The sequence below is a fragment of the Cryptotermes secundus genome, unplaced genomic scaffold (assembly GCF_002891405.2).
Source record: "Cryptotermes secundus unplaced genomic scaffold, Csec_1.0 scaffold33, whole genome shotgun sequence".
Lineage (NCBI taxonomy): Eukaryota > Metazoa > Arthropoda > Insecta > Blattodea > Kalotermitidae > Cryptotermes > Cryptotermes secundus.
The window spans coordinates 1,009,727-1,027,984 of NW_019727088.1; the positions used below are offsets into that span (position 1 = coordinate 1,009,727).

Below are 18,258 nucleotides of genomic sequence, written 5' to 3' on the forward strand. Positions count from 1 at the left end.
CATCTGGAGTCCAAGACCAGATTTTTATTGCTGTTGCGGATTTGTTGATGTGGGACACCCTCTCTGACGAGAGGATGGGTCTATCGCTTACTATTGCTGCTGGGTCCTCGCCAGCGCAGTCATTCACGGGTCCGAGTCTAGCGGATCTCATGACCATTTTTACTGCCTCAGATTCGAGATTCCCCCAACCTGGAGGGCCAGGTCACCGTATTTACAGCCTCCAGGAAAAAAGTGGTCCAGTTATACCCCCGGACACTGGGTTCTCTTTCCATTGCCTCCTACGATTCGCAGGGCTACGGTGGAGGTATTCGAATCCGCCTGCACACGTGCCTAACTGCATCTGGCAACTGGCCCTGCTTATAACATCTCACCACGGACCGCGTAGATAACATCTCATTATTGTTGTATTCTCTTGTTGCCGTGGAAATATGCTTGATTGCGAACCCGTTAATTAGCAATGGCTGTAGTACGATTGATTATTTCGCGGCCGTTGGCTAGCAACGCGTCTACATGCCACAATATAGTTGTGATTTAGTTAACGACGTTTTCAAAAGCTCAGATTATATGATGTCGAATGATAGGACGATCAGAGAACAACGAATTCGAAAGGGTTAAGGACGTGTCCTGCTATTTCCCTGGTGGGACTGAGAAATCAACGAAGAAACTCATTCAGGACAGCCTGCCAGCAAGAGTGCTCACCATTTTGCCCAGGACGGTCAGTTCCTGGATGTGGTGATGTTGGCAACGTAGAGAAAAGTAGCAAGGGAAGTGGAAGTGATGTCACGGCATTCACTGAGCTGAGGGACTGAGGGAAAACTGAAGAGGATCTGCAGTGGTTTATAAATCTGTTACCACACCACTCGGCTTTTAATGAAGAGTTACGATGGGGGAAGCTAAGGAATTCTTGCCCTCAGGACTTTGGCAGGTAGAAAGTCAGACCCACTCAACACACTCGCTGGCTTCATGGATAAGTCACACCCTAACAGTTCCAAACTCGAAAATACAACAGAACGTCCTCTCTAAGGGTATAAGTAACTCGTGCTTTGCTTCTGAGACTACGTCAGCAAGTTCATTAACAAGCAAGTTTCTAGTACCACGATGCACAAGCGCGCGTGTTACCCTGAGATGTTTTGAACGAATGAAACCATCTTCACGCAACTTCGTATGAACATCATGCAACCGGGTGTAATGCCGTTTTATTTCTGTTAGTCGTTTACCACCGATAGTAACAACACAGCAGAAATTTTTCGGTATTATTAGGCGCTAGCTTCTTTGGTAGATATATGAGCATGGTAAAGACATATATCATAAACAGACTTAAAAATTTATTTTTGCGCTTGTGTGTTAAAAATTACAAATATGGCGATAGAGAAATTCTTTGAGGTTATGTCCAATACTTTTCAGACAGCATATATTTGTATTACAGGAAATTACGAGCAGTTACAAATCAATAAGTTGTGTAAATATTGATTCACATTATTCACTAAACTTCATATAGAGATGAGAGAATTTAAATAAAAAAAGCGCAATTACTGCCTTCTATAACTTCTCATTACATCTGTTCGAGTTTTCTTTCAGGTACCAACGTGACAACAATCGTGTAGCCCAAGTAATGCTCAACTTATCCTATAAATGTACGTTATACAAATAAAGCTACATTCATGTATGTAGAATTTATTTATTGGGAGCCGGGATAGCGCAGTCGGTATAGCTACTGGATACGGGTTGGACGACAGAGGGGTCGGAGTTCAAGTCTCTGTAGGGTCAAGAATTTTCTCTTCTCCACGTCGTCCAGGCCGGCTCTGGGGTCCACCCAACCTCCTATCCAATGGGTACTGGTGGCTGTTTCCCCGGAACTAAAGTGGCTGGGGCGCGAAGCTGACCACTGACCTCCAACTAGTGTCGAGGTCAAGAAAATTTTGGATTTATACATTCACTTCCCCATACGCCTTCATGGCGTAGTGCTTAATTAGTTAAGCACAGGGACAACTTTACCCTTTCTACCGTTAGTATTTATTTGTTATTATATGTTTAACGAAAATTTAAATATTTCGGATTATATGGCGTAAAATGAACAATGAACTGAAATGGATGCAGTCGTAGCCTAATTTAAGTTACTGTCGCTGAATGAAAAATCTTGAGAATGCACTGAGGACAGCCTCGGTCCGACTGATTTGAACCTGGGACCTCCAGAATATGAAAGAGCACCGCCCCCTCGAGTGTAACATTCAGTAATCGTGAAAGAAGGTAAAGCTATCCCTGTAACAAGCCATGGAGGCCTATAGGGTTGTGAGACGTCGAGGCTCCCACATTTTCTCCAGACAATCGGCTTACAGATGGCGGTGAGTTTGTCAGCCTTATGCGCCGGCCCCCCTTTACTCCCAGGAGGATGCCTGGTACTCATTTCTGTTAGAGGCTGAGTCGGCTCCAGGATCATAATGTGGCTGGAAGGATTAGGCCAACTGAAATATCCAATGACCTCATTGGGAATCGAACCCGCTACTTTCCGGCTTGTAGCATTGAGCCTCAACAGACTACGCTACCGCGTGCCCCTTCGGTAATAGTACATAACATATAAACCTATAAGTACAATATGTTACACAGATATTATCGGAACGATGAGAAAGTTTTACCGTAATTATGTAGACTTGCAGCATTCTCATAGTGACGACATGTTGCTTCTTCTCAATTCAGTATAAACTCATTTCTGAAGTTCTGCTTAAGATCCCTGCAGCATGTAAGCGACTGTATCTCTTTGTTTAATGGCACTGCCAACTACTTCGACACAAGATTTACAAACACACTCATGAATGACAGGTTGAATCATCAAATTATGGACGCAGACATTTGGGATACGTCGTAAGTCGTAACTCTTGAACAAAAATGATTGGAGCTGCAGACATGGCTTTCTCCTAACTGCATGAAGATGAACCAGAGAACTTCATTTCGCAGGAGGATGGGGTTCCCCCTCATTTTTATCAAGACGTTCTTCCGCATGTGTGCAACGGACTGGGTAATCGTGGGGACTTCATTTTCTGTCCGTGGCCTGCTCGGTCCACCCACCTAACCCCTTGTGACTACTTCCTTTGGGGTTACGTGAAGGACACCGCTACCTGCAAGCGTACCGGATGTGCAGGGCAGGATTACTGCGGCTGTGGAGACCATACCAGACATACTGGATGTGTGCCGTGTGACCAAGGGTGCATATATCGAACACCTGTAGGATACGTGTTATAAACTCGTAGTGTTACTGTTTCACTTCTACTAGTTTTTGACCGCCTCTGTGGTCTAGTGGTCAGAGTTCATACCTACAGATCAAGAGGTCCCGAGATCGATTCCAGGCGCTACCAGATTTTCTGGAACGGGGTTCACTCAGCCTCGTGAGGATAATTGAGGAGCTGTTTCAAGGATATAGCGGCTCCGGCCTAGAAAATCGAGATTAACAGCCGTGGGGATCCATTGTGCTGACCACGTGAGACCCCTCTATCCGCAAAAGTTGGCACTAACTTCGTCGACAAGCGGCGGTCGCTCGGTCGGTATAGTTCGATTGCGGCCTACAGGACACGGAGTTTGTTTCTTATTTTTTTGTACAACATACGAATATAACCAACTTCCAAACAGCGCGAATCGTTTTGGTACACGGTGTATACGGGAAAGTACCGCCTCATGATGTGTTCAAATTGCACATGAGACAGCAAGGACAAAGACTGGAAAGATGAAGCGAAGGGTGTGGAATGGAGAGACTGAGAAAGCACAAGGAAATTAACGGAAGGTAGTCACCTCCGTTTGAGATTTAAACCAAACCCACGACGATCAAAAAAGCAGAACTGTAAAGGCGCGTCCACATTACTCGTGCTCGTGCTCGCCAGTCTTGTGCTCGTCGGGAGACTCGTCTGGCTTTTACTTGTGCTCGTAAATCTTCGTCCACACTACTTCACTTGCTCGCCAGGCTTCGGCGGGTGAGGATCCGTATATTTACTCGTAGTGTGCATAGGCTGTAATCGTATTTTAATTTACTGGCTATAGTTTTTAAATTAAAAATTTACAATTTTCTTGTCTCGTGACTTGTTATATCGTCCACATTACTCGCGAGCATAGTGAGTCAGACGAGCACGAGCACAAGTAATGCGCACGCGCCTTAAGACGTATGATATGAAGTAAGCAAGAGATGCGGTCAGCGTTACTGCTTTAATTGAGCACGATATCCGATAGCACTACTAACGCCATGATGCAGAATCCTTGAGAAGCTGGTAGTAGATCGGCTGGTAAAGAGAATATACGATTTTTATAGAAAACGAATGCTTGTTGCCGTGTTTACATGAATCCGCCACTGGACCTTACACTGAGCAAGTTCTGTTCGGTCCATACCGTCATATTTATTTTTGTAAGACCAATTTTAATATTGTCTTCCCATCTGCACATGTCTCGAAAGTGGCCTCCTTCCTTCAGGTTTTCTATCTAAAATATATGCGTGCTACATGACTCGCCCATTTCATTCTCCTTTCTTTGATCACTGTAATAACAATGTGTGAAAATTAGAAATTACGAAATTCGTCATTATGCAATTTTCTTCAATATTCGGCTGCTTCCTGTCTCTTAAATCAAAACGTCCAACAGTACTCATAGCTAAAAGGTAAAGTTGTCCCAGTGCTTAATTAGTTTTTTTAGCACTATAACAAGAAGAAATAAGAGGAAGTGGAGGTATAGCTCCACCATTCTTGGCCGCGGCACTAGATGCAGGTGAGTGGTTAGCCTCATGTCCACGTCGTTTCAACCCTGTTGAATAGGGGGCTGATTGGGCCCCAGAGCCGGTTTGGACACTATGGAGAAGAGAAAATATCTTCCTTGCCGGGAATCGACCCCGGACCATCCATCCCATAGTCCATCGCTATACCGACTGAGCTAACCGGACTCTAACAGTAGTCGCAGTGTACGATTCAGCAATAATACAGCTGTTATACCTGGGACTGTTGCAAAACAGTGATTAGCCGGGAATGAGAAACTTTGGCTTCCGATTCAACGACAGAGCCACTTAATGGCAAATCCGCTGCAAAACGAGGCGACAGGTGACCGCAATCTATTGAAATGGTCAAGTGGAGAAAGTGCAAGTCAGGGAGGGAAAAAAGCATCGTTACACAAACATCTCTCATCACGTGGGTTTCGACACCACGTCCCTCGATGCAAACGCAAGAGTACTGTCCATGCTGCATTTCCCACATGCAAAATGTCTTATTCTGTCTGCCTGTCTGTGAGGAGTCTATAATAATATTTCAGATTAGATTTCTTATGCAACTTTTATATGCTCGACGTTAGAATTTAATCCTAATAAGACATCACGGACTGTTTTCTCACACGAAGGCTTAAATATATTTTCAGGTTTGTATGCATGAATGTTACCCAATGTTCCGCCTTTTCTTTGTAGCTTACGTAACGACGGTCTTAGTACAGGCAAAGTTGTCCTCGTGGTTAATTAAGCACCAAGCCATGAAGGCGTATGAGGGAGTGGATATATAGATCCACGTTCTTGACCTCAGCACTAGCTGGAGGTGAGTGAACAGTTTCACGCCCCGGCCGCTTAATGCCCGGGGAAAGAGCCCTCCTACCCAATGGTTAGAAGGTTGGGTGGACTCCAGAGCCAGTCTGGATGACGTAGAGAAGAGAAAATTCTTCACCCTACTGGGACCTCTCTGTTGTCCAGCCAGTAGCTATACCCGCTAAGCCATCCTAGCTCCTAATGACGCTCTTAGTACCGAGATTGAATACCGTCGGATTCTGTTACGATTACATGAATGATCATGAGTTGTAAAAGATTTAGTAGAAAGTGATTGTGGTTTAATCGAGGTAACAATCCCGGAAATTGTATGGAGGGACTGAGGAAAACCACGAAGAGCATCAGTCAGGATAGGCCGAGATCCGAACCGAGCACCTCGCGAATACAAGCCTAGACCAACCTGTTCGGTCGAACATGTCGATGGAACGGTTGGTATTTCTGCTTTGAATCTACGAGGCATCTAGTTCATATGTCGACCCAGAAGCTGCCTATTCTGATTGAGTTTTTCCTCAGTCAGTCTAGGCAAATTCTACAATAGTATCCTAAGAGATCACGACTGTTTCCTCGTTCCAAACCACCTCAACAGTCAAAGTTGAGGAGGTGTGGTTAAATAAACCACGAGTGAATGGATAAATGAATGATGATGATGATAAGCTTTCTGGGCGGTCATCGCCTGTAACACAGGTTGAGGCTGACATAATGTTACCATGTCGTAACCTGCTCGACAGGTAATTGTTCTCAAAGACATTACTGAACAACCTTAATTGGTAATTGATGCGAGGTCTATGTATTTTTGGTTAATTTTGTACAAGAAGTATAATTCCGGGCTGGCGGAGATATGAAAAACATTAGCAGAATTTTACAGCGAGACTTGAAGGTTAACGACTGTTTGGGAGATCAAAGTACAGATGTGAGAACTACATTAAAACATGCGAGATTTTATATTCTAACAGAGGTGAATATGAAGATGTCTTTCTTTTGGGGATGCAGTGTAGTCTAGTGGAGTTCTACAATCTCTCTCCTCCACAACAAGATGGAGGTAGTTGGTTCCTCTGAAAGTTTAGTGTATTTCTACTGGACCCTGTGTCACAGCCATAAGATAGTAATCATAGCAGATTTTGAAGAATTGAAATGTGAGAATCTGAACTGGATTTGCCTGGCAAATAGGGCCCAGAGAACCCCTTGGTTACATAACAAGTGGGGAATTTCTTACTATCAGCTTCTCCAGAAGGACTACGATCAACTATGTTAAAAGAAAAGAGAGTCTGGCATCGTGGCACTCTGTTAGCGATTGCGGTAAGACCCCCAAATGTCAGCGACAGGAATAAGCACTCAGTCAGTAAAGCAGAAAGAATCTTCCCAGGTGCGGCGCATGAAATTATGCAACGGCTTAAACCTACCGGTGCATTTTAACACTGGAAACAGCAACAGAACAGAATGAGTAAAGACATAACGAGAGTTACCTAATGTTACACACTCGGAGAACAGATATGAATTGAAAATCTGAATACACAGACGGCCAGAAGAACAGATATCTATTCGTGTCCCGAATATCTAGAAGTGTATAATAAACCAGAAAGCAGGATCAGTATCCGAAAAACAGCGATGAAAAGCCGATAACTGGAAGTGATGTGATATCTCACACTTACGACTAAAAAGGTTTATGAGAACGTGTTTTGGGGAGGGGGGAAATACAGATTAGGTCGATCTAGTGGATCCAGCAGAACAGGTTTCATAGTTTTCCGGATGACAGAAGCAACACAACCTCCGAAGAGTTGTGATTTTAACACACACACGAATACGAGTGCAGTTTATATTGTGACATGTAGAGCCATTGCTAGGGAACGAGTGACAAACACGTTTCCGTAGAGATGGATTCTTGGAAACCAACTCCTTATGGAACACGTTTCCTGGGTTATGGAAATGGTTTCTTGGAAACCAGCACGTCACTTTGGGATAAACAGACGTTTCCATTGATACTGATGTGCTACATAAGAGGCCGTTCAGATCAAAATGAAGTACAGTCGGAGTTCAAGTCAGAATAGAGAGAGAGAGAGAGACCAGAATGGAGCCAGTCCTAGGCAGTCATTTATTGTGAGTTATTGTTACTACGAGTGATTGTAAAGGCGTGATCAATAAATTCAATCATCCAATCCAAACCCGTTATTATTAGTCACGACCATACACAGTATATGTGTGTGTACGTCCAGTTTCATCTCACACATATGTAGGTGTAGACAGCTTTAAAAATTTTACTAAACAACACTGTTGACATATGTTGACATTATTGAATAAATATTTTTCTCAGTGGGAATTGGCTCAAGGCCATATAAAGAACGCCTGAAACAGAAACTGTATTCTTGAAATTGTCGTGTGGACTTTCACTTCTGTTTGATACAAATTGGTCCAGAAGAGGAGTGACAGTGATGCAACCACGCGGTGTTTGCTCACAATAAGCTCCACGACAAGTAACTGAATGATCACGACTGCTGTGTTGAAGACAAACAACAAGCAAGCTGGGACACTTCCGCGCCGCCATATTCACGAAGAAACGTAATCCGACCCGATATATTATGAAACTAATCCTCTTCCTGTATATCGGGTGAATACATGAAAATCATTACGACAGTTAAGGCATGTAGACACATCGTTATATATAATTAGCAAGAGATGTATTATCCTGACTGCTCTTAATTTTCCTCCATAATATATCACCAAGAAAGTTCAGAATCAGGAAGGGGTGTAATCGAATATCCCAATTAAAAGTATTTGTTTATGTCGATATATATTTACTGGGGAAGAATATAAGTACAATAAATAATGCAGAGGACAGCAAAGAAATTGTTCTGTGAGGAAATACATATACAACTAAATATATGTGAACATCCACGAAACCACACTGCTAGATCTGAGTACAGATAATATATACGTGACCATTTCCATTTAGTTTTCATTACGAAATTCTTAAAACATAATAATATGTTAACGGTTTCCTTACTATGCATTCCATTTCGTCAAAAAGATGGTAAAGTAACATGCAACATAAAGGTAAAGCTATCCCTGTAACGGGACGTGTAGGCCCATAGGGTTGTAAGACGTTGAGGCTCCCACATTTTCTAGAATCTAGACAATCAGTTCAGAGATGGCGGTGACGTCAGCCTTACGCACCGGTATCCCTTTACCTCCCAGAAAGATTCCTGGTACTCATTTCTGTTAGAGGCTGTGTCGACCCCAGGGCCATAGTGGGCCTGGAAGGGTTAGGTCAACTGAAAAATCCAGTGAGTTCATTGGGAATGGAACCCACGACCTTCCGGCTTGTAGAGTAGTGCCTCAAAACAACACGCATATGATTGAAATGTATACTGGTACACAACAATGAGCGTCGTGTATAAGTTACACGTATACAACGGTGCTATCTGTTCGTCGTCAGATGGTTGCTTTGTTGACGCTGTTGGAAATCAAGGAGTTAAATATACGAGAGTGGGCACGTCGAAAGTACCTGAAAATCGACCAGTAGGCTCAGAGTTTATGAGGAAGAACAGCACACGGATGCCTACCTTCGCAGCTGCCCGGAGACTTGAATGGTGGGTAGGGACAGTAACATCATGGCGTATTGGATATTGTGCAAGATAGCATTATGTTGAGAAACCGCAGTACACATTTCGGCACGTTGCATGTCGAAACAACGAGAGGCTCAATTACACTGATCCAGGTCGAACCTATTCTTTTGTTTCCCATTAATTTCAGGACAATTTATTTAATCCACGATAGAGCGACAACTTCTTCACGCAAAGACAGAAAATGTTCCTGTGACCACGATATGACCAGGGCACCTGTCCAAGGAGTTTTCAATTTGGATATGCAACTAAGTAACTCATTTCACGAAACAGAGTTTTTCTTGAGAAACTGATAGCCGTTCAGATGACCAACAAATTTCCCGCCTTTTATGAAACTCTACACTTCGTTACCGTGTTCATAACACCCGCCACTTTACCCTATCCTGAGAATTACCCCATTACCCCATTTCTTTGAAATGCATTATAATATTATCTTACTATTTAGGAATCGGGAAGTCTCATGTTCAAATGCCTGCTACATACCCCGCCCATCTAATTCTGCTTGATTGCCTTACCCTAATAATATTTTGTGAGCAGTAGGCTACACATTATGAAGCTCCTTCCTTACATTCTTTATAATGCTCGTCGCCTTAGAGCTGCATAATAAGGAGCTTTCTAACTTGTACTCTTCTCCAAGTATAATTAGAGTGACCATGTCAGGGATGATGCGATGGGAAGGGCATGTAGCACGAATTGGGAAGAAGAGGAATGCATATAGGATATTCGTCGGCAAGCAAGAAGGAACGAGACCACTAGGAAGACCAAGACGTAGGTGGGTGGACAATATTAAAATGGATCTTAGAGAGATAGGGTGGGATGGTTTGAACTGGACAAAACTGGCTCAGGATAGGGCCAAGTGGAGGGCTCCTGTGAACACGGTAATGAACCTTCGGGTTCCATGAAATTCTGGGAAGTTCTTGAGTAGCTGCACAATGGGCGGCTTCTCAAGAAGGGCTCGGCTCCGTGAGTGAGTGAGTTGTCTTAGAGACGGGAAGACTAATGACGCAAACTTTCATTAAACCACGACATCATTTCCGAAGATCTTGAGCCGAGCCGAACAAGCATTCTGTCTGTAATAAAGGCGAAAGTTAAAAGTTTTGAAGAGGGCGCAATATCAAAGCGGCAGCGCAAACACATGTCGCAATGTTGCGAAGCTGGAAAACAAATTACAATTCTTATTGTTGTGCCAATGTGTTTGTAGCGAGCGAAAGGATGATTACTGATGTCCAGTGTATGTACGTCTGTAAACATGGTGTTTCGTTAGTTACATCACCTAGCTTCGATGCACTGTCGAACGGCCAAAGTAATTTTCCTTTTCTTTTCCTTCCTTTCTCTATGGCTCTATAGCCCTTTGGACCTTGGCAGTTTTTTTCAGTTTCTTAATCCCATACACAGTAGGTAGGACTACCTTGACGGGGATCAGCCAGTCGGAAGGCCGCTACCTACACACAGAACAACAAAAACATAATAAACGCACATACAGACATCCATGCCTCGAGTGGGATTCGAACCCATGACCCTAGTGTTTGAGCGGACAAAGACGATTTATACCTTAGATCGTGCGGCCACTGTGATCGGCTACGGCCAAAATTATGCCAGTTAAAATTATGTTATCTCCTATTACTGTGCAAAAGGAGGTCTGTTATTCTAAGAAAAGAATACAAAATGCAAGAAAGCATTTGAAAAAGAAAAGGGTTATCGTGAAAGAATGCCAGTATTTCAAGTTTGTGTATTTACTGAATGCGACAAGGCAGTACATTAGCGTTAGCATTATACTGATTTGCAAATAGCAGTGTGGGTGTTTTTATCTTGAGAGTATTGTTTCGATATGAGCTCAATCTGTAGCTTGCTAAATATTCTGTTACTGCCATGCGCTCTACAAGGCGTCCTGCCCGTAACTGTGGTTCTTAGCTTCCAATTTCTTCCATTTAACTTCTATAGCGACAGCGTTTTCGAGTAAATTTTATCGGTTACAAAATCCTAAAATAAATGAATCTGATGGAACGAGACCTGGCGAATTGGAAGAAAACAAAATCGGCCCTGCTCTATTTGGACTTTTCTAAACCGACAATTCTGTGACAGCTACACAAGGCTACCGAAATATGGGATGTGTCGTTATATGAAGAACTTCATAATTAACATTATTCTCCTAAGACTGCTGGTGCAGCAGATTAGGAAGGGACATCTTATTCAGACGGGGACTCAGCGACATGCACGTAGAATTCTGTTGGGAAAATCTCTCGGATAACAGTTCCTTACAGAAAGAGTCCCGCCGATCACAGCGGCCTCGCAGTCTAAACATGAACTGTCTTCGCTCGCTCGAACACTGGGATCGTGGGTTCGAATTCAACTCCAGGCACGGACGTCTGTGTATGTTTATTCTGTGTTTGTGTTATCCTGTGTGTAGGTAGCGGCCTTGTGTCGGGCTGATCACTCGTTCAAGGAGTTCTACTGACTGTGTAAAGAATACGAAACTGAAGAAGAGGCCAGGGCCCAACAAAGGGCTGTTGAGGCATCGATGAATAAAAGAGAAGCGGGGGAAATATTAACAGGATTTTCAGGTAAATGGGCTGTGGAGATACGGTCTGGTTTATACAGGCTAATAATCATGTTCAGTGGAGGTTTTATAACTGCTAGTGGTATTGAAACTCCTGGTCATGTTTTCAGGAATTTTTTGACCCACAAACAAAATGAAAGTCTTGTTCGTCCAGATTTTCACGTTATGTTTCACAATGAAATATACCACTAAAATGACAACATAGAAAGTCACACACGGGCGGTTATTCGCGGCGTCCCCAAGACATTCAGTGCCATGACACTAGCTCTACAGGAATACTACCGTGTGTGATATGTTTATAGAGACCCTGCTACGTAAAACAACATAACGAAGACCAAGTCAAACATGAGAAATCAACAGAACACCTGCTATATAGGCATACAAAAGCGGCAAGCCCTTAGCAGAGACTGAATATAAAACAAGCCGCGTCAGCAAACTAGAGAAAGTAATGTGGCTTGTGGGACATAACACTGAAACAAGGTGAAAACATATTTGAAGGAATATCTCCTGCCCCAAGAGGGTCTCTGCTGCCTTAGCACAGGCTGTGAAGCACGTAGCATGTCTATCATTAGCTTTAATATAGTAAGAGAGACAAGTTTTGGTGATTAAAATTTCTTCATCTGTACGGAGGGCTTAAAGACGTTAAGGTCTCAGAAAAGTACATACAAGTTATTGGTCTATGCTGGAATTGAACATTGTGGATGGGAGAAAAGACAAACTGCGAAGGCCTATTCTGCAGTCAGCACCTGTTAGTGTTTTGTCTTTTGCCCCATTCGGCGGGCCTGTCAAATGGACCTTTAAGGGCCACAGTTCCCTTATTGTCTTTCCCGACTTCCCTTCAATCACCCACTCACATCCGTTATTTCTCCAATCTCTCTACTCTTGGATCCGGCCTGGGAAACCGAGGATCCGTTGCGCTGACCACGCGACACCCTCTATCAGCTAAAGTTTGCACTACTTCGCCGACAAGGGGCGGTCGCTCGGTCGGTATAGTTCGCTTCCGGACTACAGGCCACGGAGCTACGCTCTACTTACTCCTAATGGTACGCTTAAGGCCCCGATCCCTTTTCCCATGCTCAGCTCGCGGCGCCCAAGCTTACGACCGCTCAGGTAACCTGCCTTCGCAGCACAAACCAAGAAAATAAGGCACCATCTGCTGTACAGAGCCCGGACTGATAGGAACTTTGTATGTATTGTACTCGTATATATATGACCAACTAAATCTGTTTTATATATGGTGGACACTATAGAAATGCGTATATTGCGTAGCTGACAAGGACTAGCGTATATGACAATGGACAGATCCGCCCTCTCGTCAGATAGAACCCTTCAAGACTACTGTACTGGGCTGACATGAGACTTAGAAAACGGCCAAGGCCTAAAGCAGGGGCTCAACACCAACACGAATCGTCTGGCTGTTAGTTGCAAAGTGACTTAGAGCGCAGGTTACTCTTCCACCCCAAGCTTATCCAGAACGTCGGCAAACATCTATCAGACTACACGGTGTTACCTCTCAGAAGGCAGTGATAATCAGTGGAATTTTAGATTTTGGTCTTCCGGGTTACGAAGCCGTGTGCTTTTACAGGTGGTTATCGACGTCTCGGAGGAGCCTGCTACCTCCATTTTCAGATTATATTGTCACGTTTAGGGGTGGGTGACTTATAAGATGGGACACAGATTTGATGATTGGATTTATTGCATCTCATACAATCACAACTCGGGACTACAGGTAATACAGCGTTATCGCTGATTTACATACTTTACAGTTCACCGGTACACACGCACTAGGATTCTCGGTCTTTACTAGTCGTATCCTAGCAACGGATTTATGACAGTCTCACTGTAACTTCAAATCACACATGAAGTCTTTCTTGCACAGTCTAATTCATTTCTTGCCATTTCTTCTTAATAACCTTCAACTGCCATCTCCAGAACACGACCCAGTTCTCGACAAGAACTCACTCAAATGAACTCTTCTTCAACTGAACTGTTTCCAAGGACCTTATTTGTCTCTTTATAACTCCTCGGCACGGATCACGCAAGGACATAGCCTCTCTATTGTTGATAAGGCATGTTAACTGATTCGTTGCCTACCAATGGACGTCCTATGCTGCGCGCGAACGCTTCCGCGGAGTTATGTTTACCAAATCGTTGTCTAACAATGCGTATATACGTCACAATATGATGCAGGCAGCAGGTTCCTCCGAAACTTTGATAACTGCCAACAGATTTATTCAGCCTAACAATACATGGGAAGAATACCACCATCTTCAAATCCGATCTGGCTTTGTGCGGAACTTAAACCTAGGGTAGTTATATTTCAAAACATAATTATTTCTCTGTAATTGTTGTAGTTGTTAGTCGTATTTGGTTTGTATTGATTGTGGTAGGATGTCCTTATTGTTGTGTTTTGTGTATTGTGTTTTGTTTGAAGGTGTTGTCACTTAGTGTAATGTGTGTTACTTGTCTGTTGTGTCCTATTGTGTACTACTGCCACAGGGCTAAAACCCAATTGCAGTATAATAAATAATAAATAATATATATATATAACCTCCAGAGTCAATCCAGGCGCAAATAATAACGAGATTTAAATTTGTCTATACTAACCTTCGTCGTAAGTTCATGATACTTTTTATTAATTATAACGTCCCAGTCTAACCTTGGTCCTCAGATCATCTTAAGCTGCTGACTAAGGATCTCCATCCAAACAGTACTATTTCCCGTCAACCAGCCGTCACATCTAAAGTTGGATTTATCAGAAAGATGAGTCATTACATGACAAATGAGAAAGAATACATGTATAAACTGTATTATGGGATGCAAACAACACAAACTCTGTGGCCTGTAGTCCGCAAACGAACTATACCGACCGAGCGACAGCCGCTTGTCGGCGAAGTTAGTGACAACTTTAGTGGATAGAGTGTGTCGCGTGGTCAGCGCAAAGGATCCCCACGGCCGTTAATTTCGGTTTTCTAGACCAGATCCGCTATTTCCTTGAAATAGCTCCTCAATTATCCTCACGAAGCTGAGTAGACTCCGTTCCAGACTCACTACTTCTCAAAAAATCTGGTTGCGCGGGGAAACAAACCCAGGACCTCAGGATCTGTAGCCAGGAACTCTGATCACTAGACCACAGAGGCGGTCCCTGTATCGTATTACGGGATGACTCGAATTAAAGCACGATTATTATTATTATTATTGTTATTATTATCATTTATTTGCCTGTTTGTTTACTTTTCTTCATTACTGTGTTTTCCCAAGAAATTTCCNCTTGGGTCTTGGCCGCTTTTTCAGTTCCTTGATCCCATACACAGTCGGTAGGACTCCATGGACGGGGGATCAGCCCGTCTCAAATCCTCTACCTACACACAGCACAACACAAACACAGAATAAACACACACAGAGATCCGTGCCTTGAGAGGAATTCGAACCCACGATCCCAGCTTTCGAGCGAGCGAAGAAAATTCATGCCTTACATGGTGCGGCCACTTACCAAACCTTAGTTACAGTTCTACGCAGCAGCACGAGTAGGTCCTATAACGTATAACGATTTCGCTCGGTAGCTGTATTCTATCCCTTACTTTACACAAAGGAGTAATATTTCTCAGATCTGCATATAACATTCACTGCAAGTGTAGTCACTTCCACTTCTGAGTTTCACATGGCCGCCATGTTAGTCCATTTCTGTCAGATTACCAATGCGGGGTGGTCGCACAAACCGTCACGTTGCTGCTTCTTCGCAGTGCGGTGCATCTTCAGGATGAACATGTTAAGCGTCAGACAGGGTAATCTGCCTGCAAGCTGTGGTCATTGGCCGGGAAATGTCGCACTGTCCTACATTCCGCGCCAGGCTTAAAGGGCTGTCCAAAGAGAAATAACATGTTTCTTAGCGTTCATAGGCGGGGTTCACTTAGTTTATGCCCTGGACGGAGGTTACGTGCTTCCTAGCTTTACTCAGTATTTTGAAGAATGAACAGGTTGTTCCTTAACACTTCCAATTTTCAATTTAAGTACCAGTTTTATTTTGTTCGCGTTTCCCTGACTTTTTATCATTTCTACCGGCAAAAAGAAAAGTGGACTGAGCTAACAAGGGAAGACATATCACATTTTTTTTATTGACAATGTCAAAAATCACACATTCAGAACAGATAAGAATGTGTTTCTGGGCAATGCATTTCGTTCATAGCACGGAAATCATTAAAGTGTCTGACAACTTCTCTTCCGTTATCCCTCATTAGCCCTAATTTACTTGCCTCAAGAGTTGATGGAGTGTCGTTCCTGATCTGAAATGCAAACATTTAAAGTTCATTTTTGGAATATTTCTACGAGCGAGAGTAAGCGAGTTACGAGCGAGTAAGGCGAGACTACGGGATAACGATTCATATGTTGCGTGACTCAGAGACTTAAGACGCACTTCTGGCGCCTTGGACTGAGCTTGTCGGAATGCGGCGATAACGGACGGTAAGAAAGGAAATAATACAGAAGAGAAAAGCTGCACTTTGTACGGCCCAGCACCTAACATTAAATCACGTTGCCAGTGCGCAAATTTAGCACAAATGTGCGTGGGTATAACGAAAATACATCCATATTTTTATATTTGTAACAATATCATAAGCTACTTACCTACCTTCGACTCAGCCTCTAACAGAAATGAGTACCAGGAATTATTTAAATAATTTTCCTGGGGAGTAAAGCGCGGTCGGCGCATAAGGCTGACAACTTTACCGCCATCTTTGAGCCGATTGTCTAGATAATGTGGGACCCTCAACATCTCACAACCCTATGGGCCTTCACGGCCTGTTACAAGGATAGCTTTACTTTTTTTACTTTTTACCTACCTACCTATCAATGGCACTACAGCCCTTTGTTAGGCCTTGGTTACTTTTTCAGTTTATTAGTCCTATACACAGTCGGTAGGACCCCTTGGACGGGGGATCGGCCCGTCGCAAGGCCGATACCGAATACAAACACAGAATAAGCGCATGCAGACATCCATGCCTTAGACCGTGCGGCCACTGTGATCGGCATGACCCCATGTAGATCAAAATATTATCAGAATGAAGTTTCATTATTACGTAATTCTTGGTTTATTTAGCGACACTTTTCCAACTGTTTAGATTATGTAGCGTCGGAAGATGGGGCGACTGAGCGGAAACGGCGTACCTCCATGAGCCCTGCCAAAGTTCGTCGGAACCTGGTCACGTGAAGCTGAGCCGTGTAAGGAACGGCGATTGCGTGAGAAAGCAGGCCGCCGCGCCGCATGTCTGGGCCGCAAGTGAAACTGACTATCGGCCTTGACTCACTTCCTCGTGTGAACTTCTTGGTATTTTGCCGTGTGGGGGAGCAAGAAGAGAAGGATGCACACTATAATGATCATGATTACGGCAGTGGGTTGAAACTGAGTGCGTTGGTACTAAGGCCACCAATAGGCTCATTGTAATTGTCTCTGGTACATTGCTGTTTTATTTAATGACTTCTTCAATTATAAATTCTCTAAGTGGACGATTATTGAATAATCAACCGGAAAAGACGTGGAAGGAATGAGCCGTGACGTAATCTGCCTCCGGCACTTGCCCGGAGGGAGTGAAGAGTACAGGAAGAACTTGAGTCGTCATAGCCGGGCTCTGGGCCGAGATGTTAACTCGGGACTTCATGAATACGAAACAAGTGTTAACCGCCCCGCGCCTTGTGACAGATGAGTATGGGGTATTTGAGCAATGGCGTCAGAGAATGACCTGTCCCACCTACACTTTGTCCGCACCAGGTTTGAGGTTTCAACTCTCAGAATAAAGCCATCCTCTTTCGCCCAAACACTTGTAAACCATCTACCAGACTATAAAAACAAACAAACTCCGTGGGTTTAGTCCGCAAGCGAACTATACCGACTGAGCGACCGCCGCTTGTCGGCGAAGTTAGTGCCAACTTTAGCGGATAGACTAAGACGACACGATGAAATAATTCAGAAGAGAGCATCGCAATGCTTCATATTCAGCACTGCTCACTGTCAGATGCGGTTCATTCTAGGCACGGAGCAGTCTGCTAACCATCCTTTCTCTCGCAGCCGATGATAGAATAATCATGAGATGGGAAGTTGTCGTTGGCTACTTCAGGATCTGTTCCTGCAGTTTGCTGAATCAAGTGAAAGAAACGTAAAATCATCCAGGATTCACCACAACAACAACATACTGTTTCGGATATTGTGTTCATACCCGATAAGGCTAACCATTTTGAATTTGGTGATTATAAATATGGCAGTGGACATATTTTCTGTGATTCTGAAACTACCAATATGACGGCGGCGTGAATATTTAGTACTGAAATAAATTGTTCCTTAGTTTAATTAAACATCACGCCTTGAAAATGTATGAAGGAGTGGAAGTATAATTTCACGCATTCTTAAATTCGGCATTAGAGTGAGGTAAGCGGTTCGTATTCTGGCGGCTTTACCCAAGGGGGAGTTTCCTATACTGCAAATTTTCTTGGAGGGTCAGATAAATAAGTAGAGGAAGGCAGTTTCAGCCTTAGAAATTACA

General features: G+C 43.6%; 1 protein-coding gene across 1 annotated transcript in view; it reads right to left on the bottom strand.

Moving 5' to 3' along the window:
- Positions 1-18,258, bottom strand: part of LOC111864285 (decaprenyl-diphosphate synthase subunit 1) — a 171,273-nt gene that overhangs the window by 14,532 nt on the left and 138,483 nt on the right. The gene's annotated exons all lie outside the window — the stretch shown is intronic.